Genomic DNA, 27,167 nt, shown 5'->3' with positions numbered 1-27,167 from the left:
TTTTGAGGACCCTGGTTCCTTGTTTAGTCAAGGGATGTTGCTGCTGAAGGAGGGTGAGGAGTTGAGATGAGTTAAGCTTTCTTTTGATGCCTTCCTATATGCTGATTAAAAACGTGGGCAATGCCACTTTTAAGGCCTTCGGATTTCTCCAGTAACGTTGGCTGAAAACTCCTTGTTTGGGGAGGTCTTGTTTTGGCCCCAGGTCTGGGTGGCATACGACTTCTCCAGGGCAGTGTTTGGTGAGGACTTTGAAAGTGGGCTGAAGTTTCGTGAGTGTGCGCTGAAGTATGCGGCAGGAAGCGGTGATTCGCGCCAGGTGATGGGAATGTGCTCCCAGGAGGAGCACATGACACCTGAAGCTTCTCAGGAGTCTTGTACTCGGCTCTCATCTGAAAAGACTGGAGAGGGTGGAGGAACTGTCTGTCTGCCAGTCACTGTGGTGTGCTTCACCTGTACAAGCTGGTTTCATCCACATGAAGCCCTTCTGGGGCTGTCCCCATTTGATAGATGAGGCAGCTGAGGCTCAGGAGGTGGAGTGACTTATTCCAGGTGGAGTGACTTATTCAAGGTGTTGCCCAGCCAGTGGAGGAACCACCGTCGGTCAATGGAAGCCCATCTGGCAGGCTCTAAACTGTTATTCCTATTGTACCAAACTGCTTATATGTCAGGAGGTTTAATGACACGGTTTGAAAAACATAGAATGGGATATTCAAACATGGCAAGGGGGGAGGAGCAGTATTTATTGCCCATGGTTTGTATTTAAATCCTTTGCATAGAAAATCATGTTATAGTGAAATAGCTGTATGGTGGTACAGGCATATTTAGCATGGGTCAGAATGAGCTTTTGGAGGGCAGAGATTTTTGTCTTGTGTTTTCCACAGCTGTATCCGTGGGGCCTAGAACAGCATCTGGCATCGGAAGAAACCACTTGGAATGTTCTCTTTGGGATGTGTCTGTGTCCATGAACTTACCTGCTTGGATTTCATATTCATTCTCCCAGTCACTTGTTCTTAGTATCCCTTAGGCTTGTCATTTCTGACTGCTTATTGTTAGGTTTATCCCCTATTTGAATACTCTGACCATCAAGCCAGTGTAGATGGTTGGGGGAGGACAGAAGTGGTGGTGTGAGGTTGCATTGAAGGCAAATGAAATCAGATCACTGTGTTTTTCATTTTCAGTAGATTCGATGGTAGAGAATACAGCTAGATCTCTGTTACCCATTGAGGGAAATAGTGGCTTGAGTATCTAAAAAGCATTTGACTTTGGAGTGAATTCCATGATTTTTGTTGGCATGAGTTTCTCCTTCCCAGTTAAAATGCATAGGCAAATGGAATTTATTTGCATTCCCTTAGCAGGTAATAATCTTACCACTGCTTGAGGGCTGTACAATTTCAGAGCACCGTTCCTTACGCAGCTCCAGCTTCTGACTTGGGAATTATTCTTAGTTATGATGATGGTGAGGCTTTTAGCAGGAAGGGGGACTAGGGAGGCCCCCTCAGGAATCGCTGCTCCAGCTCACAGATGGTTTTGCCTGGCAGGAGCTGATGGGAACTTGGTATTGTTACAAGGTGAAACAACATAGTTGACATTAATGTCTCTTGGTGTGGATAAGATACATTGTTCAACTCACATCCCTCTTGTCTGTCTATACAGCCCTGTTCATTTGAGCCCACCTGGCCTCTTTTTGGTGGCATGCTTATAAAAAGTAGCCAGTGATCAATGGCTTGAGATTAAGGAAATGATAAGCCATGCCTTTGAAAGCAGATACTCATATTTATAACCCCAACGTCCTATACTTTTACATTCCATTCCATCAGTCGGGGAACAGGACATATGACTGACCACAGGGAAATGGTGGCAGGGCAGGTGCCTCACCCATTAGAAGCCTGTCCTCCAGGCTGGGAAAGGCTTATTGTTAGGCAAATACTGAGGCATGTTGTGGGGTACCTGAAGCTACAGGATAATGTTAATTCAGCTTTTTGTGTATCAAGTGCCTGCTCTGTGCTGTTTATGTGCGGAGGATGCAAGACAGACAAGGATCTCTGCCCTCACAGCTCACATTGTTGAGGGGTGGGCATATCACTGTTACCTAAAGTTTAAGGGGGAAAGAGCCTTGTTCAGTGTAACAGCAGGCACATCTGCTTGAGCTATGGCAGGAAACTGAAGAGAAAGTTGGGGCTTGTGCCAGGCTCCACTCCAAGGCCTTTTGGGGTGTGCCTGCTCTTGTGTCTGCCATTGGGTGGAGTTGAATTGCACGTGCACGCAGTCCGCTCGCTCCTTTGCACAGCCAAGGCTTTCTGGGGTCCCAAAAGGAAACCTTACAGTACCGTGGAAGTCCAGCCTCTCCAGTCTGGGTAGCTTTGTCCAGCATGTCCAACCTGGGTAGCTGAGGGACCTGACCCAGAAACATGACTTAGGTTATAGCTTAGCCCCTGTTTTACTCGTAAGAGTGAGAGCTTGAGTGACCAGTGTGAGCAGCAGGCCTGGGATTCGGATCCACATCAGCCTGACTCACTGTGTTGGACCCCACTCACTGTGTTTTCCAGAAGCAGTGAGCAGAGGGTCCCATAAATACAGAATCTTGTCCCATTTCCCCTTGCAGCAGATCCACCAGTGAGGGTGCAGTGTGGAATTCCAGGGGGTGCAACTGCAAGATCACCCATAATGGGACCAGCTAGAGCCATGCCATTTCCAGACCTAGGCTTTCACAGATTCACGTCTCAGTGGAAGGAAGGGGAGGCTTAATGGTTATGGAGCATCAGCCATGTGCTATACACTCTGTTAGAACGGTTCTCACCACAGCCTGACAAGGTAGGTTCAACTTTAGGCTGGAGGCAGCATAGTATGAGAAAATAGAGTTAGGAGCCAGACTGCCTTAGGATAACGGTGTCTCTGCATAAGGTTGTAATGACGGTTAAGTGGTATCTGTCAAGTGCATCCAGTAGCATCTGGCACATGATGTTATAAACATTAACTATCGTTATTATCACCGTTTTCCAAAAGTGTGCAAAGGGGTTTATGATTAGTCCCTGTCTAGCTACTAAGTGGAGGAATTGGGTTTTCCGACCCCAGAGCAAACCATTTTTCTCCACTCCGTACTGCCTGCTGATGGCTGCTTTGGAGTTTGCCTGGCTCTGGGCTGTGCCTTGCATGGACAACTTCCCTAATAGAGCCTGGGCTGTTTTCTCCGCTGAAGACAAGCTCGCTGTGAGCTGGGCACCATGTGTTGCCAGAGCTTCATGCTATATGTCAGGCCCGAATGCCTTGTCTGTGCCAGTGGAACCCCCTGTGACTGGAGGGTTCTTGCCCTATTCCAGGCTTGGAAGAAGAGAGACAGGGCTGGGGACAGAGCATATGAGCTCTGTGAGAGCAGGGACCTTGCCTGTTTGGTTCCCTCTGAGTACCCCACACCTTGCACTGGCCACCTGGCACTTAGTGAACACCAGCTACATAAACGCTGAGTGAGAGCTGAGAGGCGGCTGCCTGCTCCACAGAACATGATGTCTGCAGTTGGGCACATCTGGAGTTGAGTCCTGTCTGCCACTCAGCATGTGACCGTCAGTGAGGCTGCTATTTCCTTCGGTTTCTGTTTTCCTGGTCCGTAGCATGAAGATAACATTTTATGGGGTTGGGGGGTAGGGGTGAAATTTGTAGTGTACTTACTCTAGTGCTTGGCACACAGTAGCTATGGTTGTTGCTTGTCTTATTCTGCATACCACAGAGTAAGGGACACAAATAGAAGCCATCATCCCTGTCCTCTAATCCAGGATGGGGAGGCAGGATGTGTCCAAAAAGCCAAGTGCAGCAGGAAGGAAGTAGTACTAGAAAAGACTTAATCAGGGACCCATGGGTGCTGTGGTCTGCCCATCCCTGCAGGCCTGGCTTGCATTTCCCCCTCCTCCATGCAGCCCTGCAGACCACTCCAGCCTACGGTCGGCTTGGGGGCTGGGTAAGGAAGCCCGGGAAGAGCGTGCTCAGGCAGAGAGAACGGGGTGGGGTATGGTCAAGGGGACTGGCACAAAAACTGAGGTCAGGGGGTGTGGTCAGACAAGGAGTAGATTCGAGCCCATGGGGTGCCTCAGTCTCAGGAGTGAGTTGTAGAGTGCCTGAGTTGCTAAGCTAAGGAGTTTGCATTTGATCTGGGACAGTGTGGAGCCAGTGAAATTTTTGACAGGGCGGGTAGAAATTTGAGGAGGCTGGCAGAGCAGTGGTATTTTAGGAAGAGTCCTCTGGCTGTGCGTGCAGTAGGCCTGGGGAGGTGAAAGAGATGGGAGAGAGGCCTTCACAAGCATCAGCCTGTGAGCTTATGAGGGTCCTGGCCACTGTGCAGCTGTGGGCGTGGAAAGGAAGGGATGGTGGAAGGAGATAAAGGCAGAGTGAGACGGAATGATTTACCACCTCTGGGGCTGAGAGGGTCTGCCCCAGAGCTGTCTCATGTAGGCATTCTGATTGGACAGTTTATCATTGATACACAGCTATTTCAGGTCAGTTTAAATCCTGGATAGTGGTGTCTGCAAAGCCTTGAGATCCTATTAACAACTGAATGGGGATTTCAGTCTGGTTAGCCCAGTGATCCATCCAGCCAGCGACTCCGTGACTGCAGGTGGCACCAAGTTCAGCCTGATGCACACAGCGTTAGGTTCTGGTGCCTAAGACACCAGTCTGCCGAGGGAGATGGTGGGGTGGTGGCCTCTGTGTGGCAGCTGTAGGAATAACAGGAGCTAGTTCTTTTTGTTTGTTTGTTTGATACAGAGTCTCGCTCTGTTGCCCAGGGTGGAGTACAGTGGCATGATCTCGGTTCACTGCAACCTCCTCAAGGAGGTTCAATTCCCAGACTCAAGGAATTCTCCTGCCTCAGCCTCCCAAGTAGCTGGAACTACAGGTGCGTGCCACTGCGCCCGGCTACTTTTTGTATTTTTAGTAGAGACGGGGTTTCACCGTGTTGGCCAGGCTGGTCTCGAACGCCTGGCCTCATGATCTGCCTGCCTCGGCCTCCCAAAGTGCTGGGGATTACAGGCATGAACCACTGTACCTGGCCAGGAGATAGTTTTGACTGATGACTTTTTAATATTCCAGCCAGCCCTACGAGGCAGATTCTCATGTCATCCTCATTATGCAGGTGAGGAAACCAAGGCCCACCTGGCAGTCCTGGCACTGGGCTGTGCTGCCTGTAGTGATTTTTTCCATCAGGTCATTCATTCCGTGGATGCCTGCTGAGCAGTCAGGTAGACCTGATAGAATATGCCATCTGAGTCTTAAGGTTAAATGGAGGAAGCGGGTGGAAGCAAGTATGTCCAAAGTTCTGAAAGACTCAGGAGTGAGTGCAGAACCAGCGTGGGGAGGCTCACAGCATTAGACAGGCAGGGAGGCCGCTTGCCTGCGTTTTCCCATGCTTCCTCCTGCGGTCACCCCACGTTTCTGACATCTCTGAATGCCTGTGAACAGGAGGCTTTGCCTACAACTTTCTAGCGTTAGGTTTCCAGTCATGTAGTCCTGTGTCATGTAAGGCAACAACCCTGGTGATTGCCATTCACCTGGCATGGAGCGATGATTGTGAGGACTGAGCTAATTCCTGTGTGGAAAGTGTAGACAATGCCTGGCACATTGTGAGTGCAGTACGAGTGTTATCTCCTATTGTTGTGGTTATTCTATTAACATGGATGGATGATAGGTGGTGTTTCATTTAACTTCCCAGCCAGCCTGGAAGGCAGGTGCTGGTTCCTTCTTCTGAGACTCCAAGATGTAGAGTCCCTTGCCCAAGGAAAGCAGTCTTAGGGGGTTCAGTCTGTTTAAACACCAAGCTGCTGAAAACAGCAGCCCAGTGTTTCTGGTCTCAAGAGCTCTCACCACATTGCAGGTTGCGAGCAGTTGTTACCACCGGCTCAGACCCTGCACTTTTCCACCCTCTGCTTCAACTGCTCTGTGCAGCTTCCTCTTCTAGTGCTGAACTCAGCAGGACCCTCCTGAGTTAGACTCGGTATCTTATTTAGCAGTGTTTGGGCATGCTGTTTCAGAGCCCTCTGTAAGTGGATTCAGGCATCGTATTTACCAGGTATATACAATAGATATACCTGGTAAAATAGAAAGGTAAGCCAGGTGCTGTGGTGTGCGTCAGTGGTCCCAGCTACTCAGGAGGCTGAGGTGGGAGGATCTCTTGGGCGATCGCTTGGGAGTTCGAGGCCAGCCTGGGCAACATAGTAAGATCCCTGTCTTTCTTTCAAAGAAAAGTTATGAAATGATGCTTTTGCATTGCACCCTATATGCTGGAGCTTCCAATTAGAATTCAGCCAGTGGCATTTTCCGGTGGTCCCCATGCCCTTTTCCCTTCTCAGTTGCAGCAGTGATTGGCAGGTAGAGTGTTGCTACTGAAGGCTTCTCCGTCATGAGGCTTTGGCCCTGGTGGGCTGCCATTGGTTTCACACAAGTGGGCTCCCTGCATTACAGTTTTGCGCTCAGAAACTGGAAGGAGGAGTCTTAATACACCACATCCTTCTGGTGTGAAAAGTCTAAGACCCTGAAGAGCTCAGACTCCGAAAGAGCGGCGGCCAGGCTTGGCTGTTCAGTTCCTCTGCTGAGAATTTCCGATGTGAGCTGTTGTCGTGTTCTCAGTGTATACCCTCCAGACACCTCCTATCCTGAAATCTCTTCTGGGCAACGGGGTGGTGTGGATTCCTGGTTGTCCTGAGATTTGAGACCTCGTTCAAGCAGAGAGGGTGGGCTAGGGTGTGGTTAAGCAGAGTCCATTCTTGGTCTTGGGGAGCGCACTCGTAGCGCAGGCATTAGGGGATGCCATGAAATGAAGGATGCCTTCAGTCTGTAGGCTGGTATTAAGTGTTCACTCACAGAGCGGCCCCTCCCTTCTGCCAGTATCTACCGGATGCCCACAGTCATTATCTGTATTCTCTCAACGCCAACCCTGTGAGGTCTGTTTCCTCATTTTGCAGATAAGGAAACCGGAGCTCAGAGAGGTGTAGTAACTTGCTAAAGGGCCCCCAGCTAGTTAATGGGAGTTGCCCTGGAGGTCCAGGTCCACCCCACTCGGGAACACGTGCTGATGGAATTCCGCTCTTCTGCCTCTCCGGCACCGGCCTATGGGGGTGCTTATTTTATAGATGAGGAATCCGGGCCCGAGAGGTTCCCCTGTATGATGTCTAGCCACAGTAGCTGAAGAAGTCTGAGTTTTGTTTAGGAGGTTTTTTTCAGTTCCACTTGTTGAAATGCAAGGAGATGGAACTTCGTGAACTGGAATCTGTTTTCCAAAAGGTAGCCACTCAGCTGCAAGGGTGAGATAGTCTCAGCCTAGCGTCGACCACTGTGCGGCTTGGCCTCCTGGGCAGGACAGTTCTTTGTGCGGTAGTGTCAGTGTCCCTGGCTCCTCCTGCCTGTGACGTGAGTGGCAGCAGCACATCTTAATCATTGTGACAGCCCTCCATGGGGACTGTTGGGTGACAAACCTTGCAAGGATCCTTTGGCTTTTTCCTGTGAAGCCCCATCCCAGCCCTGGACACCATGTACAGTGTAAGATGCAGGGATTCTGAGGGGAAAGACAAAATTGGCCTGTTTGATTGATTGAGACAGGGTCTCACTCTGTCGCCCAGGTTGGAGTGCAGTGGTTCCATCTTGTCTCACTGTAGCCTCGACCTCCTCGGCTCAAGCAGTGCTCCCCTTTCAGCCTCTCATGTAGCTGGGATCACAGGCATGTGCCACAGTGCCTGTCTGTCTGCCTATCTATCTATCTACTTATTTTTTAGAGACAGAGTCTTACTTTGTAGCCCAGGCTGGTCTCGAACTTGTGAGTTCAAAGGATCCTCCCTCCTTGACCTTCCACAATGCTGAGATTATGGGCATGAAGCCACCATGCCTGGCCAAAATTGACCTGTTTTAGTAGTTACCTGAGCTCAGGCAGGTTGAGTTGGTTACCCTTGTTCTGCCTGATAAGTTTGTTTCTTATCCTTAGGAGGGAAGATGAAAAATCCTGGCTGTCACTCTTAGGGGTGCTGAAACAATGTTACACACTGGCCCTGACACAGCCAGTGCTCTACAGGTATTAGATGAATGACTGAATGTGCAGTAAGTCCTTAATAAGTGTAAGTAGGCCGGGCGCAGTGGCTCAAGCCTGTAATCCTAGCACTTTGGGAGGCCGAGACGGGCGGATCACGAGGTCAGGAGATCGAGACCATCCTGGCTAACGCGGTGAAACCCCGTCTCTACTAAAAAAAATAAAAAAACTAGCCAGGCGAGGTGGCGGGCGCCTGTAGTCCCAGCTACTTGGGAGGCTGAGGCAGGAGAATGGCGTAAACCCGGGAGGCGGAGCTTGCAGTGAGCTGAGATCCGGCCATTGCACTCCAGCCTGGGTGACAGAGGGAGACTCTGTCTCAAAAAAAAAAAAAAAAAAAGTGTAAGTATCTCTCCCTCCATTAGGTTGCCATTTTCCTAGGTGAAAAAAGGTTGAATTATCAGCCTTTCGCGTGGTTCAACCTAATATAGACTCAACACTGGGGCTGGGCAATTCCACTGTGAACTAGACACGTCCAGATCTCTGGGCCTGAGCTCTTGGCCAAGGCTGGCTTCTCCTAGGGCCTACCCAGTTTTCAGTGTCAGGCTCTCAGTCGAGAACAGAGGAGCCGAGCGGAGTCTGCCCCCGAGATGGGGCAGTGCTCTCTTGAGGGGTTCTGCTGCTCAGGACTGCCCCAGTGGTGCTGGCCTTGTCAGGGTTGGACCGTGGTGGGAGCAGTGATCCTAAAAGCGGCTGACATTTACTGAAGGCTCTGTACATGGTGGGTGCTGAGCGCTTGGCCCGAAGTCTCACGGGTAGCTTTATTGGAGTTTCTGCGTGATCTCAGGCAGTCATGATTCCTAGTCCAGGGCCAGCGAAGGGCAGACTCTGGAGCCAGAGAGACTGGCTTCAGGTCCAAGCCGTATAGACCGGGGCAGTTCCCTTCACTCTGTGCCTCCATCTCCTTGTCTAAGAAATAATGAGCATAAAACTAAGTATTTCTGATAGATTTTATGAGGATTAAATGAGTTAATACATGTAAAGCTGGGCAACATTAACCACAACGTGATGTTATAATCAGTGACATGGACTCATAGTGTGTTATTAGAGCCGAAAGGGTCTTCGCATGTGGACGCTCCCTTTGCTTTGTGTTGGGAGCTTGGACTTAGTGTGGACGCCTGATCTCCTGCTTCCTCCATAGGTCCCTGCAGGTCCTTGTCAGTTCTGGGCCTCGCAGACCATGCACCTGCCTCTCCGTGAACAAGTTATTTGAATTGGTGCTTTTGTTTCAGGTGATAATACAAGTCACTCTTCTGGAAAACAACTTAAGTTTTTTCTTTCTGTGGGTGTAAGTGGCCCACCCAGGCGTGCCAGTTACATTTGGTACCCAGTGCCTTTGAGGCAGCCAAAGTATGGTGCCTTTGGATGCTCCTTGTCACCACCACAACCCTCCAACAGGTACTGTTTATTTTCTGGTCCATTTTCTCCTCTCGTGAAGGTGGCAGGTCTTCATAGGCACTCTCAACTTCTGCTAACCCATTTGCGTTGGTAAACTGCCCTTACTTACAAGCTGCCCTGCCTTGGGGTTTGATATTTCATTTTAAGGGCAGGTGTTTGATTCTAAGGCATGTGAAGTGTCGAGGTTTAGGTTTAAGGAGGGGGCAAGATAAAGGAATGCAGGAAGAAAAATAGGGCTTGTTGGAAGGCAGCCTGGGGTAGTAGAGTGAAAGGAGCCCCCCAGATCCACACCCCACTGTGGCTGCTTATGAACTGTGTGGGCTTGAACCTAGTCACTTCATGTCTCAGTGTCAACTTCCTGAGCAGCAAAATGGAAATACTATTGTTCTCTTCACAGGGTTGTCAAGAGGATAAAGTAAGAATACTGTGAATAGGGCCGGGTGTGGTAGTTCACGCCTGTGATCCCAGCTCTTTGGGAGGTTGGGGCGGGTGGATTGCTTGAGCCAGGAGTTCAAGACCAGCCCGGGTAATGGCGAAATCCTGTCTCTACAAAAAATACAAAAATTAGCCAAACAACAAGCCTGTAGTCCTAGCTACTTGGGAGGCTAAGGTGGGAGGATCGTTTGAGCCTGGGAGGTAGAAGTTGCAGTAAGATGAGATCACACCACCACCCTCCAGCCTGGGTGATGGAGTGAGACCCTGTCTCAAAAAAACAAAAAAAGAATGTACATAAAATGCTATAACTTAGTCCTCCCATGTGGACATTTAATACAGGTTTGTGATTGTCCATAGGAATTCCATCATTTGTCATACTATTAACACCATTGGATTGGGTCTAAAAATCTCTCTCTTTTTTTTGAGACAGAGTTTCATTCTCTTTGCCCAGGCTGGAGTGCAGTGGCGCGGTCTCAGCTCACTGCAACCTCCACCTTCTGGGGTTCAAGTGATTCTCCTGCCTCAGCCTCCCGAGTAGCTGGGATTACAGGCACGTGCCATTATGCCCGGCTAATTTTTGTATTTTTAGCAGAGACAGGGTTTTGCCATGTTGGGCAGGCTGGTTTCGAACTCCTGACCTCCAGTGATCCACTCTCCTCGGCCTCCCAAAGTGCTGGGATTACAGGTGTGAGCCACTGTGCCCAGCCAGGTCTAAAAAGCTCTGTGCTGAAGGATTCTGTAAATCTAAAATGCAAGTCATAGTGATGACACTAAGGAGAGATCATGACTTTCAGGCCCTAGGATGCTTGCCCTTGGGCTGCTCCTTTCAGCTGATCAGGCCTTTGCACTTCTGCTTATGGGGGTTATCATGCAAGGGGACTTGGATTAGGCTGGCCTCTGAACCTTGTGGGTACTATTTTATGCCATCACTACCATAGCCTTGGCATGCCCACATTTTGCAGATGTGGATATGGAGGCCTTGAGAAGTTAAAACATACCTTGTATAATGTCACACAGCTAGGAAGGGGCAGAGATGGCCTTCCAAGCCATTCCTTTCAGATTCTAAAACTTGTCCCTCACAGACACCATGGAGTCTGATCCAAGGATGTCATTTTCATGTACGGGGGAAAGTGCTTTATGTTGGTGATTGTAACAGATGTTCTTTAGAGTTTTTTAAACTTCTGCAGCTGAAAGTGAAGTATTTATTAGGTGGCTGCCTCAGCTTTGCTTTGATGACTTGGAACCCATCTTAAAATGGGGGAAGAATGAAAGCACAGTAGTTGCCGCTCTTCATCTAAAAGGGAGCCTCATTCTCTACATAGTGACTTCTAATCAGTAGTCAGGGTCCGGAATCACCTTTGAGTCCCTGAGTACTGCATAGTCCTGCCCCTCACTTCCCTTTCTCCTCCTCATCTCTGCACACATCTAGGCAGACTCTGGAATAATGGAGCATAGTATGAGGATAAAGCTGTCATTGACTAAGCTGGTGTTCACACTCAGGACCAGCTGGTACCATGCCCTGGCTGTGTTACACCTGCAGCCAGGGACGAACAGAGACCAGTCTGCTGGCCTGCCTACGTAACCGACAGGTTATTAGTTCATGCCTCAAGGGTTTGAGCCACCCAGAGGTGTTGAAAGAGATCCCTAACCTCAGAGGGTTTAGAGCTCTAGGCTGTAGATGACAACACTTCCCCGCAAGATGAGTAGGGTCTCCATGTCCTCAGTTCATGAGTTCATGACAAGCTCTTTTACTTTTTCATCTTACATTGCACTAGGTGATATTCCTGGAAACAGGCTTTGCATTTTCTTAAACGCTGATTTCGTGTGTCCTTCCTCTAGTAACTTTATCCAGAGCCATTTATCAACCTTGTGACTAGAATACCCTTGTCCTTTTGCCTACCATAGAACTGGTTTTCCCTGTGTGCTGATGGTCCATGGTTTCTGAGCTTTCTGTATTCCAGATGGAGAGCACGTAGGAGAATCTTGGGAATTTCCTCCAGGATCCTGCTTTTATCTTGGTTACATACTATCTGTTAGATGCATATTGGTTGCTGAGAAAGCATTTCTTGACATAACAGACAAGAACTGGTTGCCGTGATTCCAACGAAGGGCCCTCCCATCATGTGACTAATTGTCAGAACGTGGACATGTAAATACTGTGAGTATGGGATCCTCAGCCCACCACCCTTGGGCGATGTGCTCCAAGTGCTTCGAGAGGCTTGACTCTTACTCCAGCGTCAGTTTGAGGCATTGGGTTAACTGATAAAATTCCCACTTGAATTTCATTACATGTCAGAATCTAAAGGGAAACAAATGGGGAAAGAGGGATTTCCAAGCCTTAGGTGATGGGCCTCGTTTTGGAACAAGTATCATCATCCCCCCTTTTTCCATAGTTTCGATTTCTGCAATTTCAGTCACCCGCCATCAACCCCCATCCAGTATTTTGAAAAGAACACCACATTCACATAGCTTTTATTATGGTAAGAATTGTTCTATGTTATCAGTTATTGATAATAACTGTGTCTGGTTTATGAATTAAACATCATAGGTATGCATGTGTAGGGAAAAACATAGTATATATAGGGTTTGGTACTATCCAAGGTTTCAGGCATCCACTGTGGGCCTTGGAAGGTATCCCCCGAGGATAAAGGGGGGGGGTCACTATGCAAGCACCTCACACCTCAGCCTTAGCATTCAGCAGGCCTTAGAGCTAGGAAGGCAGGCCAGGTGGTGGCATTGGTTCTCGTGCACTTCACCTAGTCCTCTGCATGCACCATTCCGTTTCCTTTCCAGAATCCTTCTAAGCATGGGATCCTATGAATTTTAGGCCTTTATGTAAATTTAGAATGATACAAATTTAGACTTTATGTAAATTGCTAATAAGTGGCAGAGTCAGGACTTGAACCCGGTTGCTCTGACTTTAAAGTCTTTGCCCTCAGTCTCTGCTGTGTCATGGAATTCTACTGTCCACAGGGGTTTGGGGCTTGACCGAGGTCCCACAGTAAGCCACTGGAGCACTGGGATTAGGTCCTGTGTCTAACACTCTAGAATCTGGATTCTATATTCTTAAGTGACTCTTTTCTGCCACATAAACTTAGGCCTGTTTCAAAGCTCATCTTTGAACATGCGTCTCTGGTGATGCGTGGAAAGACCGCGTTTTCCAAATAGGACATTGTGAGAGAGCTTCGTGTGATTGGGTTGACCAGTCAGAATGCCAATGGCCTGAGTTCAAGAAGAAATCTAAGGAAAGGTCTGGATTCAAGTCCAGGTCCCTTTGATCTGTAGGTCATGTTGTGTTGTGGGGTACGTAGGGACAGGAATCGTACTAACAAGACACTGGAGAAAGTGGTTGTCCAACAGTTGGTAAAAAATGGTGGCACGTCTATGCAATGGACTATTTTTTTTTGGCAACAGTGTCTCATGCTGTCGCTTGGGCTATGCAGTGCAGTGGTGTGATCACAGCTGACTGCAGCCTCCACCTTCCGGGCTCGAGCAATCCTCTAGCCTCAGCCTCCTGAGTAGCTGGGACTGCAGATGTGCTCTATTACACCCAGCAATCTTTGTATTTTTTGTAGAGACGGGGTTTTCCCATGTTGCCCAGTCTGATCTCAAACTCCTATGCTTAAGCCACAATGGAATGGAATGCAGCCATTCAAATGTGACATGTGAAGACGGTGTCGTAGTTTGGAAGATGTGCTAGTGTTGAGTGATGCACAGTAGTCCGTCTGTCCCGGGCTCGTGGTTCTGCGGAAAAGTCCCCCCCACCCCCTGCCGCCTGGGTGCTTGTGGGGATTACAGAAGCGTACAATTTGCAGGCCCTTTACTGTGCTCTGTGTTACTTGCAGTGGGCGTGTGTGTGTGTGTCTGTGTGTCTGTGTGTCTGTGTGTATTATTTTTCTCCTTTTGAGTGTCTTCCTTCCTTGAGATAAGTCCCCAGGAGGGAGAGTGTAGAGTGTTTTTTCTCTCCGCACTTTCTTCCAGTCACTTTGCTCTGACAAATGCTCTCTCGGTGGCCGCCGCCTCACTGCCTGTCCCCAGAGCTCTCTGAGCTGACTCATCCTCCCTGCCTAGCAGGCTTCACTTCACTTCCTCAATCTCCCTGTTCTGGCCAAGTTGAGAGGACTCCCTTCCTGCAAAAATGTGTTGTTCTAAGGTTAATTCATGGTTTTTGCCATCTTTATTTCTATGCCAGAACTGTTATTTATTAACTTTTTCTTTAAGTTTCTTCACTTTTTAACTTAAAATATTTAGGAAGGAAACTTTGTCCTTACCATGAATGAAAAACAATATCAATTGCCGTATATAGAAAGTACATGCTGGCCAGGCGCGGTGGCTCAAGCCTGTAATCCCAGCACTTTGGGAGGCCGAGACGGGCGGATCACTAGGTCAGGAGATCGAGACCATTCTGGCTAACATGGTGAAACCCTGTCTCTACTAAAAAAAAAAATACAAAAAACTAGCCGGGCAAGGTGGCAGGCGCCTGTAGTCCCAGCTACTCGGGAGGCTGAGGCAGGAGAATGGCGTGAACCCGGGAGGCGGAGCTTGCAGTGAGCTGAGATCATGCCACTGCACTCCAGCCTGGGCGACAGAGCGAGACTCCATCTCAAAAAAAAAAAAAAAAAAACACGCTGAAATAAACATGGAGTCATCTACTGCTATAAAAGATGTTCATCTGTAGACCACCCACATCCTCTGGTGACCATCAGTTCATGGCGCGTTCCTGCCTCTGGCCACAGCTCATGGCTCCCCCTTCCCTGCCTGTTCCCTCCTGCCTGTGTCTTTCCCTCTTGCCTTTCAGGGCTTGGCTCCATCTCGTCTTCGCCGCCAAGCTTCCTTTGACTACTGCTGGCCATCGTACCCGTCTCCCTGTCCATTCATTCAAAGAGACATTGATTAATATTGTGTGCCTTGCTTGGGGGTGGGCATGAAAAGGTACTTGCCATCGCTACAGGGAGACCATTGGCGGGGACCAGTCAGACAGACGGATGGACTTGTAGAATGGAAGATAATTACTGTCAGGGGCTGTGTCTGAGCACAGCTGTGCATTGAAGGAGGCGTCTGACTGAGAAATTCAAGGCATGGGTTCCACGGGACCGACTTTGTTGAAGCGGAGGTGAGAGGGCTCATTTGCCAGGAGGAGAGAGGTGGGCCCAGAGACATGGCAGGCAGAGAGATGGCATGTGCTGACTCAGAGGCCCAGGAGGGCATGGCGGGTGCTGGGGAACCGACTAATTTAAACTCGGAGGAGCCAGAAGAGTGAGGGGTGGGAGAGCATTCAAAGCAGCTGGGTGGGAGGCAGGGCCATGCTGAGAAGGGAGTTCTGGGTGGAAGGAGGCTCTGATTTACCCTCTTCTATTTCAGCATGCTCTCCTGCCCTGCCCTGCCCTGCCCTTCCCCACCCTGCTGCGCCCTGCCCTGCTCCACTCTGCCCTGCCACAGAGCTGATACCTCAGAGTTTATCATTGACTTCCTTTTCATGACTCCACCCTCAACTCCCATGTATCATCATTCCCTGAGCGCCTCCTAGGTGCCAGGCCTTGGGGACCCGAGCTAGTGAAAGGCCCACAGCCTAGTGGAGTGGAGTGGATGGGGCTCGGTTGAATGTGAGCACCAGTGGCAAGAGACCCCTCTCCCCACCGGGAGGGAGCCCTTTGTAACCTGATAGTATCATTAAATAAAAGCTTATTGTGTTTTTTGTTTTGTTATAAAACCAGCATATTTATTATGGAAAAGTTTGAAAATACTGAAAAGAGGGAAGAAACAAAAGTCTTTCATAATCTTAGCTTGCCAGCAGCACTGTTAACCTTTCAATATATTGTTTCAGCGTCTTTGGAGTTCGTATTGTCAGTGCCCAGCCCCCTTTTTTAGGAGATGGGGTCTCCCTCTGTCACCCAGGCTGGAGTGCAGTGGCTCAGTCATAGCCCACAGCAGCCTTGAACTCCTGGGCTCAAGGGATCCTCCTGCCTCAGCCTCTCAAAGTGTTGGGATTACAGGGGTGAGCCACTGCGCCTGGCCGAGGACTCCATTCTTAGGCTCTGCAGGGGTGTAATGGGCACAGCTCTTGAGAGCTCTGCAGCCCTGCAGTGTTTTCAAGCTCTAGTTCCCAGCATCTGATGCTGGTGTGGAAACAGGTGTCGGAAAAGCATAATGAGGTGTTACGTGAACCCAAATTGTGCTTTAAACCAAAACAGCCCTGGTCATTTGGGTGCTTGTGAATGGGGAGGCTTTGGGGGCGCTCTGGCCTCTCTGCCCTGGGAAGCATGCAGCAGATGGAAGAGAGTTTAATGGGGTCACCTGAATCACTCAGGCAAGAAAATGGGTTCAATATCTGAGCTGATATCTGTCCCAGATACTGGGATAGCGGGAGGCCATTCTGATAGCAGTCTCGGGGCAGGTGTTGAAGGGTATCTAGGACTCAGGACATTTGCTCCCCGTGACTGGGCTGATACACAGTCTTTGGACCTTTGGACCTTAGCACATTTGTGGTGAGAAGACTGGTGGTGACTTAGGCTAGATAAGTTTGTAGGGAGAATGAGCGTGGCACATCTGTGTCCTATGCTGTGGCGGCCTCACTCCTCAGTGCAAGAGCTGAGCCGCTGGAGGGGACTGTTCCTCTCCTTCCCTCCCTTCTCCCTTCTGTTTGCTTTATCTTTCCTTTTATTCTTTCTTGCTTTAGCCTGCTGCACTGCAGGAATGAGCCCAGTGTGGCTGTCTACCAGCACAATGTTTGCTGGATTTGTGTGCTACTTTTATTAGTATTCAATTAAGGCTTTCCTTAAAATTGGCTTGAGGGCTGGGCTCAGTGCCCATGGTGGCCAGACATGGTGGATCTCAGCGCTTTGGGAGGCCAAGCTGGGAGGATCACTTGGGACCAGCCTAGGCATCATAGTGAGACCCAATTTCTACAAAAAAAAATAAAAATAAAAAAAAGCTGGGTGTGATGGTACATCTGGAGGCCCAGCTACTTGGGAGGCTGAGGCGGGAGGATCCCTGGAGCCTGTGTGTTATGATTTTTCCTATGAATAACTCCTGCATTCCAGCCTGGGCGACAGAACAACACCCTCTCTCAAAAACAAAACAAAACTTTGGCCTGAGCCTAACACCACTATCTAGTCTTTTCCTAAGCAGAAACATCTACAAAATCATGTTTGATATGCTAGTTATATTCTTCCTATGAATATTAAATATAGGTAGTTATTAAACTGCGTTCATCCATATGCTCTCTAAAACCTCCCTTAAACCCCATTTCCCTGCACAGCACGCCGTGGGAAATGCTGCAGGCGTGGAAAGAACACTGTACCGGGAGTCTGGAGTGTGACTTCGGGCTACATCCTGGCCCCTGATGTGCTGGGTGATGTTGGACCATTCCTGATCCCCCATGCCTCTTTTTCTTCTTTGCATATCAGACCACGTGAGCACCAGGGTCCCTTCAGGCTCACGCGTTTTGAGTGACTGCAGGATGCCATTCAGTGGTACTTCGAGGTCACTCAGCCCCTCTTGCATCACCTGCGCCATGAGGAAGCTGAAGACTCTGACCTAGACATGTAATCCATGCTCTCAAAAGATTTAAAAATGTTGCAGCTCAGGAACATTTTGTCTTCACATGTGCTGCTTATTTTTGTTTGGGTTTCATCTCTCACTGCTTGTCAGCCAAGGCAGCAGCTTGGTCTAGTGCAAAGAGTTAAGGGCTTTGGAGCTAGGCAGGATCTTGAATAGTTCCGTGCATCTGGCTCCGCCTCCCGGGTATGGGAGTGAAAGACCCTCCTGGCAGAGCTGTGGAGCTGGTGGAGGAGGCCAGGAGCACAGATTCACCTCCGGGTCTAATCCTCCACCCACCACACCTCAGCCTAAGTGGGTGCAGTGATTAGTGTTGCCTCTGTCCCAATGAAAGGGTTGTCCTTGGTCATGGATATAAAGCTGGGCTCCTGGGGCCAGACTGCCTGGGTTTAAATCCTTGTTCCCTTATGCTTTTAGCTGTGTAGCCTTGGCTTCACTTAACTCTCTGGGACTGGTTCCTTGTCGTAGGATCGATTTGAGGCTAATTAAATGAGGTCAAGCAGGGAAGAAGGCCTGTCATACCTAGCATATAGTTAGGGCTCCATACATGTTGTTGGTCTTATCACTATTAATGAGTTAATGCATGTCAAATGAGTAGTAGCACCTGGGACATAGTAAGTGCTCAATAAATGGCAGCTCTTGTCTTTATCACATGGAGCCTAGAGGCCCAGGACAGGAAGCACTGGCTTCTGGGAGGAGAGGAGATAGACGGTTTTCTACATTCAGCTCTGGTTAGATCCAGAGGCTTTTCATTCTCCCCACCCTCTAAGCTTTTGGTGCCTATATTCCTGACCAACAGGAGCCCAGCAGTGGACCACTTCTAGCTGAACCATTGCACAGAGCCACCTCTGCAGTTGGCTTTGAAAGAATTAGAAATCAAGTTTGGAACAGGCAATTCAGTCACAGGTTTCAAAAATAAAAATATATACATTGTCTTAGTCTGTTTGGGCTTCTGGAACAAATACCTTAAACGGAATAATTTGTACACAACAGAAATTGATTGCTCACAGTTCTGAAGGCTGGGAAGTTCATAAGCAAGGCTTTGGCAGACTCAGTGTTTGGCAAAGGCTTGTTCTTTGCATCATAGACGGCGCCTCGTGGTGGAAGGGGCTGGCCAGCTCCCCTGGGCCTCTTTATAGGGGCATTAATGTCATTCATGAAGGTGGGGCCGTCATGATCTAATCACCTCTTAAAGGCCTCACCTCTTAACTCTTGCATTGGGGATTATGTTTCAGCATATGAATTTTGAGAGGGCACTAACCTTCAGACCACAACACACATAAAACACTGCCTCCTCTTCTTATATGCCCAGTCTCTTCCACTCTCAGAGCCCTGCGAACCACAGCTAATATTTCTAGAGTCTTTTTTTTAAAATCAGGGTATTATTTGCAAATAATAAAATTAGCCAGTTTTAATGTACAGTTTGAGTTTTGGTACTAATCATATTGCCACCACCACAATTGAGTTATGGAACAGTTTCCTCACCTTAAAAAGTTCCCTCATGCCCCTTTGGCCCTGTTCCCCCTTCTAGACAATCTTGTTCCCCATCCCGAGACAACCACTGATCCGCTTTGTCACTGTGGTTTTGCCTTTTGTATAATTGTAAATAAATGGAAGCATATAGCATGGGAGTCTTTTGTGTTGGACCTCTTTCATGTAACATGATTTATTTGATTCATTCATGTGTGTGTTAATATTTCATTCCTTTTCTTGCTGTAGAGCATTCTATAGTATTCCATGGTATGGGCATACCATTCAGCAGTTGATGAGCATTTGGATTGCCTCCAGTTTTTGGATATTGAGAGTAAATCTGTTGTAAATCTTCACAGATAAGCTTTTATGTGGACTTTGTTTTTGCCTGCCTCCCTCCCTCCCTCCCTCCCTCCCTCCCTTCCTCCCTTCCCTCCCTTCCTTCCCTCCTCCCTCCCTCCCTTCCTCCTTCCCTCCCTCCCTCCCTTCCTCCCTTCCCTCCCTCCCTCCCTCCCTTCCTCCCTTCCCTCCCTCCCTCCCTCCCTTCCTCCTTCCCCCTCCCTCCCTCCCTCCCGCCTCCTCCTCCCTCCCTCCCTCCCTCCCCACCAGCCTCCCTCCCTCCCTCCCTTCCCTTCCCTCCCTCCCTCCCTCCCTCCTCCCTCCCTCCCTCCCCCTCCCTCCCTTCCTCCCTCCCTCCCTCCCTTCCTCCTCCCTCCCTCCCTCCCTCCCTCCCTCCCCTCCTCCCTCACCCTTCCCTCCTCCCCCTCCCTCCTCCTCCCTCCTTCCCTCCCCCCCCTCTCCCTTCCCCTCCCTCCCTCCTCCCCCCTCCCTCCCTCCCTTCCCCCCTTCCCCCCCCTCCCTCCCTTCCCTCCCTCCCTCCTCCTCCTCCCTCCCTCCCTCCCTTCCTCCTCCTCTCCCTCCCTTCCCCCCTCCCTCCCTCCGCTCCCTCCCTTCCCTCCTTCCCCTCCCTCCCTTCCTTCCCTTCCTCCTTCCTTCTTTTTGCAACACAGTCTTGCTCTGTCACCCAGGCTGGAGTGCAGTGGTGTGATCTTGGCTCATTGCAACCTCTGCCTCCCAGGTTAAAGCAATTCTCCTGCCTCAGCCTCCAGAATAACTGGGATTACAGGTGCGCACCACCACATCTAGCTTTTTTTTTTTTTTTTTTGTATTTTTAGTAGAGATAGGGGTTCACCATGTTGGCCCAGCTAAAACTCCTGGCCTCAAATGATCTGCCCACCTCAACCTCCCAAAATGTTGGGATTACAGGCGTGAGCCACCGTGCCCAGCCTGCTCTCCTCATTTCTTTAGACATAACAAGCAAATACAAATATATTTCATTTCTCCTCTTTTTAACATAGAGGGTGAAATATTATCCACATGCTTCTCTACCCTGTGTGCTTTGAAAGGGCTTCATCTCCAGATGAGAAGATGCATATGAACTCTTTATAACTTGGCCATGTGTTCTAGTGTCCTAGGAGCTAAGGGTGCCAAGTGGTCTTCCTGGCTCCTGGAGTGGGTACCAGCCTCCTGGGGCCTCAAAGGAAAGTGGTGGAGGTGGACATGGTGGCCACTGGCCCAGCAGCAAGGCTGGCACCCAGTTCCATCTTACAGGGCCTTTTGCTCTCCCAACCATTTAAGGTGGGAAGTAAGGTTATGTGAGCTTAGGTGGGGTCATAGAGTATTTTGGTATTTTGATGCCAAAATTTAACTGTAAAGGAAATGAGCCTGTTTACTGACTTCTAAGAAATCACATCCTTTTGCAAAACCACAGGTGCTTTGCAGAAGCAGCCGACCCAGTCTTTTATGGCACTCTTATGTAAGTGAGGCTTGGTGAGCGGTCGCTGAACTGTGTTAAAGAATGCTTAGTTTGCTGGTGTGGAGAAGAGTGGCACAAGTGAGGTGTTTGCACAGAACACATTTTCATAAGATCCTGTGTACTCTCACCTGCCCTCAGACCCCAGACATTGCCCTCTAGACCCCCACAGCCACCTAATAATACTCTGTTTGAACTTTCTGAGGGAGATTGGACTTGAGAGGAATATGCAGATTTGCATAATAAAGCAAGGCTAACGACGTCTTTCCCTTCCTGCCGCCTTGGAATAAGATTTAGGAAACTAAATCTGCTGGGTGAGAACAGAAATTACACATTAATGATATCTTCTCTTTGCAGCTGTGCTGTCCACTGGAACTTTCCATGATGATGGAAATGTTCTATATCTGGGCTGTTCCATAATCACTATCCACATACAGCTCTTGAGCACTTGAAATGTGGCTGGTGTGACTGAGGAACTGAATATTCGGTTTCATTTCATTTTAGTGGACTGAAATTTCAATAACCGCTGCCTTACCGAAGGCTAGTGACTGCCTTAACGAACAGTGCAGGTGCTGATGAATGTTGACTGCCATTGAGGACTTTTCTTTAAAGAATTCTTCTGGATTGGAGTCAGAGGGAATGCCATTCAACTGGACCCGTTTTTAATTATTTTGAAGCAGATTAGGTGAATATGTTATTTCATATGTGGTTATTTATTCAGTGCACTTACTGTGTGCCTACTACTTTTCAAACACTGCAATACATGCTTTTGGACTATCAGGAGTTATCTAACATGCTTACCCTCCTTGGGCCTCAGTTTCCCCACCTGTATTGAGGGTTTGGACCAGATGACTTTATTTTAGTTTTTTTTTTTTTTTAAAGAGATGGAGTGTCTTGTCCAGGCTGGAGTGCAGTGGCTCGTTCACAGGTGTGATCACAGCTCACTGCAGCCTCAAAGTCCTGGGCTCAGGTGATCCTCCTTTCTCAGCCTCCTGAGTAGCTGGGACTGCAGGTCCCTTCTTGTGCAGTCTTTTTTATGATTGTGTCATTAATAGAATCCGTAGTAATAGCACATATTTATTCATTGCTGTGTGCCAGAGGCAGTATTCAAGACATTAAGTCAATGCCTCATCTCATTTAAATGTAATGACTTAATTTTCATTCATCCCAGTGAGCTAGGTGTTATTATCCTAGTTTTATAGACAAGCAAATTGGGGCTCAGTGAGGGTAGGTAATTTGCCTGTTACGATGTTTCTGGTAATCCAAGGCATTCGGATTCCTACTCAGGCTTGCCCCATTCCAAACTCTTCTTCAGTTAAGTATGTATGCAGTGGCTTCTAAAAGATTTCGTTTCCATAAACACTTAAAACTCTTAAGTAAAAGTTCAATCAGGTTTTTACAGAAATAGATTTTACCCTAGTGCTCAAGTCAAGGGGGCAATGGTCCTGCGGGTTTAGGATTTAGGATGAGGTGATCTGGAAGCATGCTTGCAGGCCAGCTCACGCCCCTCATGCATGTTCCCGAAGGGCCTGCTTCTGTGAAACACACCCCGACTGGAGCGCCCTGGATGCCCATGCTCAACTCAGGCTGGGTGAAGCTCCGCCTCAGCCAGGAGCTCCAGGGAGTGGCAGGTGGGTCGGGGGAGAGAGAAGGAGGCAGAGCCTGGTCCTACAGCGTTCACGTGTCCCTCTGTGTGCTGCAAAGCAATAGTGACCTATGCTGAGGCTTGCCAGTTTGGACCTGAAAGTGGGCTCCACCCACTGCTTAGTAGGTGGGTGACCTTGTGCAAGTCCCTTCACCTCTCTGAGCCCATATGAAGATCCATTCTCCCATCCACTGACAATACTTCTGGAGGCTCAGCCCATGAGCCACGTGCTGTGCTGGGGCCCCAGGGCTGAATAGAGACAGCTGCTCTGCCTACTTGAAGCTTGCATCTGAGTGAAGATGAGCTTTCCTCTCCCAGCCTTGAGAGAGGGAGGCTGAACTCAGTAACTCAGCTCCTGGGGTGGGTTTGAAGAGTGAATGATCCAGGTCCCTGGCCAACACAGCTCCTGGTGCCGCTTTCCTGAAGGCTAACAGTGCAGTTCAAATTATATGCTTATGCATTTTCAGAACACAGTAGACATCATGTGTCAGTGGGTGTTGAGCTGGGGTCCTTGGCTGCCTGCTGCTCTTAAGGAGTGGTACAGCCATCCTCCCTTATCCGTGGGGGATGTGTGCCAAGACTCCTGTGGATGCCTGAAACTGCAGATAGTATCGTTGATCAGAACTTGGTGGCTCATGCGTGTAATCCTGCACTCTGTGATGCTGAAGTGGGCAGATCGCTTGAGTTCAGGAGCTTGAGACCAGCCTGGGCAACATGTCTACCAAAAAGACAGCAACAACAACAACAACAACAACAAAAAGAACACAATACTTTTCATGTCTTCCACTCACAAATTTAATGCCTTCTCCATCTTAACTAAGCACTTACTACACACTGTGGCTGTAACTTTTGCAATTTGAGGTGTGACAGTAAAACTAGCATTTATTTTTCCTTCACAATTTTACAGATAGAAGGTTTGTTCTTACTGCAGATCTTAGCAACCTCAGCGTACAATTTTTTTCGTTCCTTATTAGATCAAGAACTTTCACCTTTTCACTTAAAGGAAGCATTTGACAACTTCTCTTTGGCATAATGGATTTGACTGCATCACTGCTCTTGCGCTTTGGGTCTGTTATTAAGTCAGATACGGGCGACTTGAACACAAGCATGAGACTGTGTGATCCCTAAGAAGGCAACTAAGTGACTACGGGGTGGGCGGTGTAGACAGTGGATTCACTGGATAAAGGAATGATTTACACGTGGGGCGGTACAGCAGGATGTCGCCATGCTACTCAGAACCGTGGGAAATTTTGAACTTCTGGATTGTTCATTTCTAGAGTTTTTCACTTAATATTTTCAGACCACTGTTGACCATGGGTAATTGAAACTGCAGAAAGTGAAACTGCAGCTAAAATGGACTGTTATACTCTTCTTCAGCCAAGTGGAAGGGTGGATGGTGTGGCTAAAACTCCCAGCTCAGTGCTCGGCCCACAATGGCTGTCCGGGTACTGGCATTTCTTTGTCCCAACCCCAACCCCTTTTTTGGATGAAGAAATTCTACCACTTTGGAATGATGAAGATGTAGGGGCTGGGAGGCTGAGCAAGGCGTGGTAGAAACTTTTTAAAAAATCAAAGCAGGTCTCCTATTTTCTCTCTTTAAAAATATTTTAATCTCTGAATTGTTTTTCCACCTATAAAAGTAATACTTATTTTATTTAAGTAACATAGAACTTTAGCAACTTTAACAACTTTTCATTCTACTCCCAAGATACCACTAAGACTTCGATAGGCGTCTGTTGAGGTGTTTTCTGTGCCTGTGCTTGTATAATTTTTCAGTGGCTCTGCCCACACAGGTGGTTGTTCAGCCTGTTCTTTTCAGTGTATTCTTTTCGATCCTTCTTACTTTGTTGAGTAAAATTAGGCTTGTCCTCAGGGCAGGAAAGGGAAGCAAACATCCTTTAAGACTCTGGCCTGGAAAAATGGGACCTGGTTGAAGGTGGAGGAGGCCTTTGGAGCGGCAGGCAGTAGGGAGGGTCGAACCCGTGGGGTGGCACTTTCCCTACCACACCTTCCTGCCAACAGTCTCCTGTGTTTGACTTTGCCTGCCGGCTTTCCTGACCTGGTGAGCTGTTTCTGCCCTTCGAATATTCTGCAGGGAGGTGCCCTCTCTGCCCAGCAGTTAAAGAGAAGCCTGCCTGCATTTTTCAGAGTTGGGCTTAAGCGTGGTGAAACTGACTTTGGTCATTTTGTTTCTGTCAGTTGCTTCACACCTTCTTAGAAGGATTTCTCTCCTTTTTGGATTACAGAATTCTGAGGACTGGCTTTTAGGCCACTCCACTTGTGTGTCACGTTTGTTTACAGATCTGTGTTTATATTAAAGAGGGGTAGTAGCGCAGAGCAAGGGCACATACTGTGAACATCTTAAAGTTATTAAAACTTGCATAAGGCAGGGCGTGGTGGCTCACGACTGTAATCCCAGCACTTTGGGAGGCTGAGGTGAGCCAATCACGTGGGGTCAGGAGTTCAAGACCAGCCTCCCCAACATGGCAAAACCCTGTCTCTACTAAAAATATAAAAAATTAGCCGGGTGTGGTGGCGGACACCTGTAATCCCAGCTACTCGGGAGGCTGAGGCAGGAGAATCACTTGAACCTGGGAGGCGGAGGTTGCAGTGAGCTGAGATCATGCCATTGCACTCCAGCCTGGGTGACAAGAGTGAAACTCCATCTCAAAATCAAGCAAACAAACAAAACAAAAGTTGCATAAATACTTTCATAAAAGTATTAAATCTTTCATAAAAATACTTTTATAAAAGTATTAAAACTTTCAAAAAATACTATGTCGACCCATGTGAAATTGCCAATTGTGTAGGTCAGAAATGGCTGTGTTGGCAATTTCATATGGTTCAACTTAATAAAGCATCATTGTGGAAGCTTAGATCACAGAACGAAAAAAGTCACCTGTACCGGTTTAGTTTTGTTTGTTTTTTTTTTTTTGGCAGCTGCTTTTATTTCTTACATACATGAGGTTTTGGATTGGTTGTAGTCGTAGGCTACATATAATTATTCATCTTCCTTTTTAAAAGTTGATGTGACCTAAGACTTTTCCCACGTTATCAGGAAGTCCTTACAACCATCATTGCTTACTGGCTGCTCTGTACTCCTTACATATTAGATGGCAGGGGGGTAATTTCCCTGATGTTGCTCTTTAGGTTTTTTCAAGTTTTTTTTTTTTCCCCCCCCCGCCTTATAAGTAATGTCACAGTGACTGGTCCTTCTGCAGTTGTTTTTGTGTTTGGATTCCCAGGAGTAACGTTATCGTGCCACAGGATGAACACTTTCACAGCTCTTGACAAATTCTGCCAAGTTGCTTTCCAAAGTGTCAGGCCGATTCATAACACCATCCACAGGGTGAGCGCCAGGTTATTGCTTCTTTGTTAACACTGGGTGCTTTTCTCTCTTAATTTCTAATTTAGTCAGCAGTACATAATCCCTCATTTTTCACTTGTATGTCTTCAGTTGGCAAAGTTGAATATTTTTGTGCTTATGTGTTTGCCGGTTGCAATGTCATTTCTTCCCACCTTTGAGCCATGTGGGTAAATATGCTGGTACCAAATTAGAGAATTATCAGTACGTGGTATTGTAAGAGCTCCTCAGGCATGCGGTGGATCACCCAGTACCCTCTGAGCCAGCCTCTGCGCCATTGTTTGGGGAATTAAAGGTGCCTAATTAGTGCGGATCAAGCCCGGAAGCGAGCATTGTGGACCTTGTCTGTAGTCTCTGGGGCCCACTGGTGATGTCTATGTCATCTTCTACCTTCAACTGTTCTGTGAACCCAGTTGAAATTTGATCACATTACAGTATGGCTAAGGGGCCTAATTAGCCGTAAACCTCAGGAAATTCAAAAATTAGAGAGTCCGTTAATCCCAAGGCCCCTCCCTTTGTGAATGTCTCTAATTCCCCTTTGGTTTGCTTGATTTTCCCGCTGTGCTTTAGTTCCAACAAGACTTGGATAAGATGACTGACTTTTTGTTGGTACTTCCTGCCTTTCTGGGGTTAACCCTAACCCTTTAGGCTACCCTCCAGCACACACAGAGCTAATCTCTAAGTAATAGTTCGGAATGCTGGTGCATTTCCTGGATGAAAATCTTCAAGAGTGCCCTGCTCAAGTGAGTATAATGACCTTTATTAGTGCTCTTATCATCTTCTGTCCTGGAGGAACACAGATGACCCATGTAACAATACCTTTTGCTGAAGTTGTGTTTGAGATTTAAGTATCATCATCTCTTCTCCCTGTATAATATTATTGGGTTTTTGTTGAGTTTGGGATTCCTGTGATCCGAGCAGCCCCTGTCACCAGCCGCTCTGTTTGCCTTTCCCAAATAGACTCCATGGGCAGCCCCATTGAAATAGTCTGTTTGAGGGTGTCACCTTGTGGGATGGTCTGATCCTTAAAGACAAGCCGGGCCTGTGGGCTGGAGTATGCCTTGCTCTGAATTTTTTTCTGTACAGGGGGATTACACATGGTTAGGGGGATAGTTCTGCATTCCACGTGAGGCACTTGATGAACCAAGAACACCTACGTTGAAGGGAACCCAAGACTGGGATCTTGAGGCTAACGTTGGAAACATGGTCCTCTATACCAGTCTCTGTGTGAAACCAGAGATTATCTTACGGGTTTTTTTTTTTTTTTTTTTTGAGACGGAGTCTTGCTCTGCCGCCCAGGCTGGAGTGCAGTGGCCGGCTCTCAGCTCACTGCAAGCTCCGCCTCCCGGGTTCACGCCATTCTCCTGTCTCAGCCTCCCGAGTAGCTGGGACTACAGGCGCCCGCCTCGTCGCCCGGCTAGTTTTTTGT

At 48.3% G+C, this 27,167-nt stretch overlaps 1 protein-coding gene across 6 annotated transcripts in view; it reads left to right on the top strand.

Moving 5' to 3' along the window:
- Positions 1–27,167, top strand: part of CAPZB (capping actin protein of muscle Z-line subunit beta) — a 147,915-nt gene that overhangs the window by 1,743 nt on the left and 119,005 nt on the right. The gene's annotated exons all lie outside the window — the stretch shown is intronic.

Source organism: Rhinopithecus roxellana, chromosome 12 (assembly GCF_007565055.1).
Source record: "Rhinopithecus roxellana isolate Shanxi Qingling chromosome 12, ASM756505v1, whole genome shotgun sequence".
Classification (NCBI taxonomy): Eukaryota; Metazoa; Chordata; class Mammalia; order Primates; family Cercopithecidae; genus Rhinopithecus; species Rhinopithecus roxellana.
The sequence above is the reverse complement of the archived record's forward strand: the minus strand, read 5'-3'. Positions and strand labels throughout refer to the sequence as shown.